Raw genomic sequence first — 9006 nt, forward strand, 5'->3', positions numbered from 1 at the left:
CTGCTGAAAGTAGGTTTCTGTCCTTGGCTTACAATGTTGCGAATCTGCTGGCTGAAGTCTGGTGGTATTTGTTAAAATTTTTCACACTGCAGGCTCCAGAGCCCGCAGCGGCAGGCGGGGAACGTTGGAGTCCTCCGTTACTGAAGCAAGCAAGCCTCATGTTAGTTTCAAGCTGCCTGGCTGCTGGCTGCCATCTTGGCTGGCAGTTAATTTGCATATCTCCCTGATTAGCCAATGGGAAGGGTAGTGGTCGTACGCCAATTACCATGTTTCTCTTTTATTAGATAGGATGTTAACCCTGGCCCAGTTTCTTAGATTGTTCTCTGGTTGGCCCAGGTCGTGGGTTCATCCCTCTTTACGGCACATAAAAGAATCAACCAATGAGGCCTGGCCAGGAAAGCTCAGTTGGTTATAGAGTCCTCTTCATATGCCAAGATTTCCCATTCAATCTTCCAGTCAGGGCACATACAAGAATCAACCAATCAATATAAAAATAAGTAGAATAACAAATCAATGTTTTTCTTTTTCTTTCCCTTTCTCTCTCTAAAATCAATTTTTTAAAAAATAGGTTAAAAGTAACTACAATAAAATATTTGGAGACAGCATTTTGCAGTTAGAAAACTGTTATTTTTATACCTAACAAAATTCATCTGGCCTGGAGTTAATCTGAAAAGTCTCCTTGAAGAACTCAAACTTACATTCCTTGATCTCTGTAAGCCATGTTTTTTTCTTTAAAAAATGGGACTTAACACTGCCTAATTCACTTCTTTTCTATGCTGGCGGGTGACGGAATGGTTGACACTACTCTTCAAACTTTAAAGTTGTTTCTTAATCCAGGACTTCACAAATCTGTTCCCTTAGACCAGTGGTCAGCAAACTACAGCTCGCAAGCCACATGTGGCTCTTTAGCCCCTTGAGTGTGGGTATGGGCCATGAAGTTTCAATCGCACTGTACATGCGCGCCCGCACGTGGTATTTTGTGGAAGAGCCACACTCAAGGAGCCAAAGAGCTGCATATGGCTCATGAGCCGCAGTTTGCCGACCACTGCCTTAGACCTTAGGCTTACATCGCTTAGACTTACCCCCTTCAACCAGGACTCGAAAAGAGTCCATAAGATTGAAAGGCTATGTCTCCAGTCTGCAGTCTAAGCAAGAGCAAGCACCCCATTTAAAAAACAAGTCCCTTGGAATTGGCTTTCTTTTTGTTTTATTATTTTATTTTTCCTTATTTTTATTGTTGACACTATTGCAGATGTCCCTATTTTCCTCTCCTTTGCCCCGCCACCCAGCCTGTGGCTTTCTTTTTAAAGAAAACAACAGTTTTTATTTCTATTCTATACAGATGCTTAAGGTTTTACACGCTTTAAATCATTTATTCGCATCCCCCTCCCCCTGTTCTCAGTGGTTGAGCATAGACCTATGAACTAGGAGGTCATGGTTGGATTCCCGTTAGGGCAGAGACCAGGTTGCGGCTGGATCTGCAGTAGGGGCAGCTGATCAATGATTCTGTCTCATTATTGATGTTTCTATCTCTCCTCTAAAATCTATAAAAACATATTAAATAATTTATTAGCTCAATTATGCAACCTTTCTCCCATCAAATTAAAAAATACAATCACTGTGATATATACAGTGATACTTACTTAAACTTTCAATTATACACACACCCATACAAAATCCTGAATCCAGTTTCTCCCTCTGCGACGCACAACACTCACCCCTCCCCTCACCCCCCTCCCCTTACTTTTTTCTAACAAAGCCTGCCTCACCCCTGCCTTATTCTCCTCAGGCCAAGACATTTCATACAAAAGTCAGCTCAGAATGCCAGCCTCTTTCGCAATTTCGTAAACTCCTCCTCTTTGGCCTTCCCCATCCCGTTGCACGTTTAGCGATTCCTCCTTACCAGCCTCCCCATTCCCTTTGCAGGATCCTAGTCTGCCTCCCCTTCAACCTCCGGTCGGGCTCTGGGACTCAGAAACTTAGGTCCCACAAGTCCTCTGCGCGGAAGAACCCCAAGCCAAAGCTACTTCGGAACGCAGGCCAAAGCAGCGGCCCAGGACACGGTGCGCTCCCAGCAATGTCCGCGGCGTAGCCGGAGCAGGCTGAAGAATCAGGGCCCCGAGCTACATTTCCCAGAAGCGCCGGCCGCGCGTCTTCTCTTTCCTGGGGAACTAGCCTCTTCCCGAGCCTGTCCCACTGCTGGGTCGTACGGCGGATAAGGGAACGAAACCCATCGAACGCGTCCGAGTGGCCTTTTTCGGGAGCCACGGCCGGAGGGACGCCAGGCTCCCTGAGGCCTCCGGTGCGCCGTTGGGTGAGGGGGCAGTCGTTTCAGCTGGGACGCAGTTAAGCGCGGACGGAAATCCTGACGCTCAAGAGCCATCTTGCCCGCCCCAGGTAGGTCTCTGACTGCATTGCCCAGAGGACTCCTCAGCGTAACGGGATTCTCGCGTTAATTCAGCCTGTAAGTCACGCGCTGGCGGGACCCTCGGGTCTACACCAGCAACTGCTACAGTTCTGTGGAGGGTCTCTGCTGCTGAGGTGAGGCCTGAGGTGAGGAACGCAAGGAGGCGGCGGCACCGGAGCCTAGGCTTTGTACCCGGGAGATTAGATTTAAATGGTGTGATTTCGTCCATGTGGAGACTGACCGCGTGGGTGTGACTTGCTATTACCGTGTGCAGCGCTGTCGGCGAGCCAGCGACTGCTGGTGTGACAGGACGGTACTCTGTGTGTGTGTGTGTGTGTGTGTGTGTGTGTGTGTGTGTGTGGTTGGAGCCACGTGCAGCTTTGTATGTGCAGGTGTGGAGAGCTTTTGGCTGGGGGGAATAGGGGGGGAGGGTGATAGCGTTTGTCCCGTCGGGGTGTGTGAGTGTGTGACCGCGTGCTGTGGAGAGTGCATGTGGGGGTACCTGTGAATACTGTGTGGTTTTATCTGTTTAGTGTGATTGTGACTCTGCGACCAAGTACAGGTATGCGATGCTGTGACCCTCTGAAGCCCTGTGTGTGCGGCCCTGTTGCTTTGTTTGTGGATTACTTCTAGCTTTATGTTCCCATAGTGGTTATGTGATTTGCGAGACTGGATAAATGTATGAGGTTTTTTCATTTATTTATACCTCTCTAAGCATTATACTGTAGTTTTCCCTGGTTTTTAAACTTTATATGAATGCTCTCCTTTATCTTTTATTTTTGCTTATTTGTACAATTGTTTTTGAGGCTTTCTCATATTAGATATAATAGTGGTTCCTTTATAAAAAATATGTATGTATTGATTTTAGAGAGGAAGGGAGAGGGATAGAGATAGAAACATCGATGAGAGAGAAACGTTGATTGGTTGCCTCCTCCCTCCCTCGCCACCGCCTCCCCCCGAATTGAGCCTGAAACCCCAGCATATGCCCTGACAAGGAACCTGTGATTTCTAGGTTCATGGGTTGATGCTCTAGGTTTCGACTGGGACACATTTAAGTGTGGACGGAAATCCTGACGCTCAAGAGCCATCTTGCCCGCCCCAGGGAGGTCTCTGACTGCACCAGCTGGGCTATTACTCATCCTTTCTAGTATTGATGGATTTGAGTTATTTCTAGTCTGTTTTACTTTATAAGCAACGCTATGCAAACATTCTTTTACATAAGGTACACATGTATGAGTTTATCTATCAATGGAATTACTGGGTTGTATAATATCTTCCGCTTTACTAAATAATATTTACCAAAATGGGTGCACAAATTTATATTTGCACAGCAGTGTTTGAAGCATTTCATTGTTCTATATCCCTACCAAAACGTGGTTCTGATAGTTTTTCTTTTTACGAAGTCCTATTTTCTTTTTTAAATCTTATTGTTGAAAGATTTACATACTTTCTCCTTTTCCCCCATTGATCCCTTCTAGCCCCCCCTCCCCGGTTCTGATAGTTTTTAAAACATTTTTATGAGATATAGTATATATATAGTAAAGTGCACAGAAGTTAAGTATACAGCTATATAACAATTTCCTGCCCAGAACTTTCCTTCAAACCCCTTCCCAGTTACTTTTCTCCCAGAATCACAATCAGAAACCTATCCCCATGAGTTAATTTTACCGATTCTTGAATTTTATATTTAAATAGAATTATATAGCATGTACTTTTTTATGCCTGGCTTCTTTTGTTCCACATTATGCCTGAGATTCATCCATGTTGTTGAATATAATTGTACTTAGTGCTCATTACATTTGGGGATATACTAGTATTGCAGTTTAGTAATTAATTATATTGTTGATGGACATTTGCTAGTTTCCAGGTTTTGGCTATTACAAATTAGTTGGTGGTGGATACCACGTTTTTCCTATGTAAAATTACTATTTTCCCTTTTTAATTAGTCTCTTGTGGGAAGATGCTTTGAGACTATGCAAAAATAATATTTCTCATCATACTTTCACCCAATAAATTTAACATTCATTGGTAATTCTTGTTTGTAATAATTATTACTGTGATGTTTGCCTGGTGGTGATTTTCTTTTTCCATCAGTCCTTCTACATTCATTAATTTAAATTCTACTGTAAGGCCCGGCCAGCCAGCATAGCTCAGTGGTTGAGTGTCAACCCCTGAACTAGATCACGGTTCAATTCCTGGTCAGGCACATGGCTGGGTTGCGGGCTCAATCCCCAGTAGGGGACATGCAGGAGGCAACCAGTCAATGATTCTCTCTCTATCTCTCTCCCTCTCCTTTCCTCTCTGAAATCAATAAAAATATATTAAAAAAATAAATTCTACTGTAAGGAGGAACTATTCTTTATTCCTCATGTGTTTATTTGATTATTTATTTATGGACTCATGGTTATTTTATTTTTTGAGTATTAATTCAGTACTATTATATACTAGAGACCTGGTGTATGAAATTCATGCACTGGGGTGGGGGGGTGTTCCTCAGCCCAGCCTGCACCCTCTCCAATCTGGGACCCCTCAGGGGATGTCCGACTGCCGGTTGGACATCCCTCTCACAATTCGGGACTGCTCCCCTGCTTGCCTGCCTGATTGCCCCCTAACCACTCCCCTGCTGGCCTGGTCATCCCTAACTGCCCTCCCCTGCAGGCCTGGGTGCCCCCAACTGCCCTCCCTTGCCAGCCCAGTCGCCCCCAACTGCCCTCCCCTGCTGGTCTGTTTGTCCCCAACTGCCCTCCCTTGCTGGCCATCTTGTGGCAACATGGGCGTGGCCATCTTGTGCAAGGGCATGACAGTCAATTTGCATATTACCTCTTTATTATATAGGATTTTATTGCTAAATTGTTCCAGATTTGGCCATTAAGAACTTCTTGTTGACTCCTGTGTCCTTTCAACATGCCATTTTTTTAGCGCTTACTTTCTTTCTGGCACCATGATGTTCCAGGCTTATCTTGTATTTTTCATCCTCCAGCCCTGGCATCAGCAATTTTCCAAGGAGCCCTGGTATATTTTATTGCAGAATGGATTTATAAACCAAGCTCTGGGCACTAGGTTTGCTCATTGCTACCTTGGTGTAATTGATCTAGTTTTGTCAGTGGACAAAACTAGAATATATACATCTATGTCTATTTATCTACCTACCTACCTATTAATTTGTATACATTAAAAAGCCACTATTTAAAGCTTTCTATTCCAACCCAGTACCACAGGATTCTGTCAAGAACTGTGAAGTGTCTGAGATTTTACCATACCTGAATGTTAACAAGTTAGCTGGCCACAGTTTCACAGTTGCTGGTAGAAGATGTGAGACTTTCAGGTCAGAAATGAAAGACAGTTTATTGCTTATAGCAAAAGCCAAAGTATCAACATTGCCTTGCTTTGGCTCGCTTGCACCCATAGGGTGATGCAATTACACAGGCATTTGTGTGCTCCCATGAATTTAGGGAACCTGAATCTTATGTAATGGGCAATAAGCATGCCTTCCCTTTGCTCTGAAGAGAGAATATCTCTGCCTTTCAAGGCTGTTCACTACATAAACATCTTGGAGAGATAGTACAAGATAATAATTCTAGTGCTTTCAATGGCAAGATGTGCAGAAACATGCAAGACGGAAGGAGAATTGTTTCCCATCAAGTTTGGCCATTTCCTTATTTGTAACTCCTTTCTCCAACAATAAGAAACCTGATTCTAGTGTCATTTTTTTTTCACTCATACCCTAGAATACATGTAAAGTAGTTTCAGAATTACTAACTCATACTTATATTAAAAAACCCACAAATTTACCCCGGCCTGTGTGGTTATGTGGTTGACATCGACCTATGAACTAAGAAGTCATGGTTCTATTCCGGGTCAGAGCACATGCCCTGGTGCAGGATTATTCCCCAGTAGGGAGCATGTAGCAAGCAGCCGATCAATAATTCTCTCTCATCATTGATATTTCTGTCTTCCCCTCCCTTCCTCTCTGAAATCAATAAAAATATATATATTTAAAAACAACAAATTTACTAACTACAATAAAGTATTTCTGTGCAATTTTTTTCTTTAACCTTACAGTATATGGTCAAAAACTGTTTCTAACTTTATTCTTTTCTTTGCCTTCCTCTTCAGTGTAGTTTTGTTACTCATTTTTCATATGTTTCGCTTTGTTTGTATACTTTGGATTCCCCCACATCCTGGTTGATTGTTGCATGTCGCAGTATTTTGAGTATGAAAACATTAATGTGGTTCCTGTCTACTCCCTATACTAATCAGTCTCATTAGTTTCTGCTTTGTCCTTCTGCTATTTATTTTGCACAAATGAATAGGGACATGTATTCTTTCAAATGACCTCTTTTTTGCAATCAACCTGAAGATTATATGGTAAGTGAAATAAGCCAGTCAGAGAAAGACAAATACCGTATGATCTCACTTATATGTGGAATGTAATGAACAAAATAAACTGAGGAACAAAATAGAAATAGAGGCATAGATATATAGAACAGACTGATAGCTGTCAGAGGGGAGAGGGAGGGATGAAAGAAGGTGAAGGGATTAGCCAAAGAATATACAGTATATGCATAACCCATAGACACAGACCACAGTGATGGCCAGAGGAAAGGAGGAGCAGGGGCTGGGTGAAGGAGGGGAGAAGAAGAGAGGGAATGGGGATATCTGTGATAGTGTCAACAATAAAAATAAAGAAAATTAAATCAGAAAAAAATAGCATACTGTTTTGAACATTGCTTATTTCACTTAATGATATATACTGGACATTACTCCATCACAATTCAAAAAGATACTTATAGCTTTTGTTTATATAGTTGCATAATAAATATTCCAGTATATACATTTATCATAGTTTTTTCAACCACTCTCTTATTATGGATATTTTTTGAAGGAAAAAACATGGTTTGCAGAGATCAAGCAATGAAAGTTTGAAGTTCCTCGAAGAGACTCTTCAGATCAAATGATTTACTAATTCCCTCTTTACCACCAAGTCCTTTACAATATTTTGCTACTAGAAACAATGCTGCAATAAATAATTTTGTATATATGTATTTTTGTATTGCTTAGAGGCATATCTTTTTTTAAAAAGTATATTTTATTGACTTTTTACAGAGAGGAAGGGAGAGGGATAGAAAGTTTGAAACATCGATGAGAGAGAAACATCAGTCAGTGCCTCCTGCACACCTCCCACTGGGGAAGTGCCCGCAACCAAGGAACATGTCCTTGACTGGAGTCGAATCCGGGACCCCACAGTCCGCAGGCTGACACTCTATCCATTGAGCCAAACCAGTTAGGCCTAGAGGCATATCTTCAGGGTAGATTTTTAGAAGTGGGATTGCTGGGTGAGAGGTAAGTACATATACAGTTTTGTTGGGTATTTCTAAATTCCCCTGTGGGACTGTTGCACCAGTTTTCATTCCCACTTGTAATGTATAAGAGTGCCTATTTCCCCTTCACAGTCTAGCCAACAGCATGTGTGGTCATTTTTTTTCATTTTTAGCAATCTAATACATGGAAATGGTATCTCAGTGTTGCTTTCTTAATTTTTTTAAATAGGAGTGTGCTTGAACATTTTAAATCTTTTTTATTGTCTATTTATGTCTTTCCCCATGTTTCTAGCAGGTTTTTAGTCCTTTGTCTTTTGTAATTAGTTCTTTTTTCTATCTTGAAAAGAAACCTTTGATTATTCCCAAGGTTTGGAAGATATTCTCCTATGTTTTCTTTAGAAGCTTTATAGATTTAGTACTTAAATACATTTAAGTCTGTGATCTATCTTGAATTAATGTATGGTGAAAGATAGGGATAAAGGTTAATTTTCCCCCCATTTAAGTACACAATTGTTCCAGCACTATTTATTGAAAACACTGTCCTTGTCCATCTGAATTACACAGAGCTTTTATCATAAATCAGGTGATATCACATATGTGGCTTTTTCTGAACTGTATTCTATTTTATTATTCTTTTTATCAGTGCTACGGTTTTGAAATCTTCAGTATTAATTCTCCAACTTTTTCTCTACTTTTTCAAGACTGTCTTGGCTATTGTATGTCCTTTCAATTTCCTATGTTTGACTCAACTTGCTAATGCTCACAAAAAAAAAAAAAAAAGAAAAGTCCTCGCTGGGATTTTGTTTGTGAATCTGTATGTTAGGAGATAACTGACATTTTATCAATATTTAATCTTTCACCTAATAAATATAGCTCAATTGATGTTTCTTTTCATATTTAACCCATTGGAATTAATAACTATTATTCAAAGTGTGTAAACATTTTTGGGGACACCCAATGTAATATACATCTACATTTGTTAAGGTCTTTAATTTCTCTCAACAATTTGTAGTTTTCAGGGCATATCTGTTAGCTTTGTACCTGAGTATTTGATGTTTATTATTGAAACTGTAATAAACAGTCACAAGCATCACATACCTGTACGTGGTTGCACAATCACACTAACCACAGATAAAACCAGGCAGTATTTAAAGGTACCCCCACATGCATTCTACAACACATAGTCACAATTGTTTATTGCTGGAAGTATTGTTGCTTTTTGTATATTGTCCTTGTATCTAGCATTTGTAAAATACCTACTGTAGATGCTACTTATGA

Source organism: Myotis davidii, unplaced genomic scaffold (assembly GCF_000327345.1).
Source record: "Myotis davidii unplaced genomic scaffold, ASM32734v1 scaffold1004, whole genome shotgun sequence".
NCBI classification, from domain to species: domain Eukaryota; kingdom Metazoa; phylum Chordata; class Mammalia; order Chiroptera; family Vespertilionidae; genus Myotis; species Myotis davidii.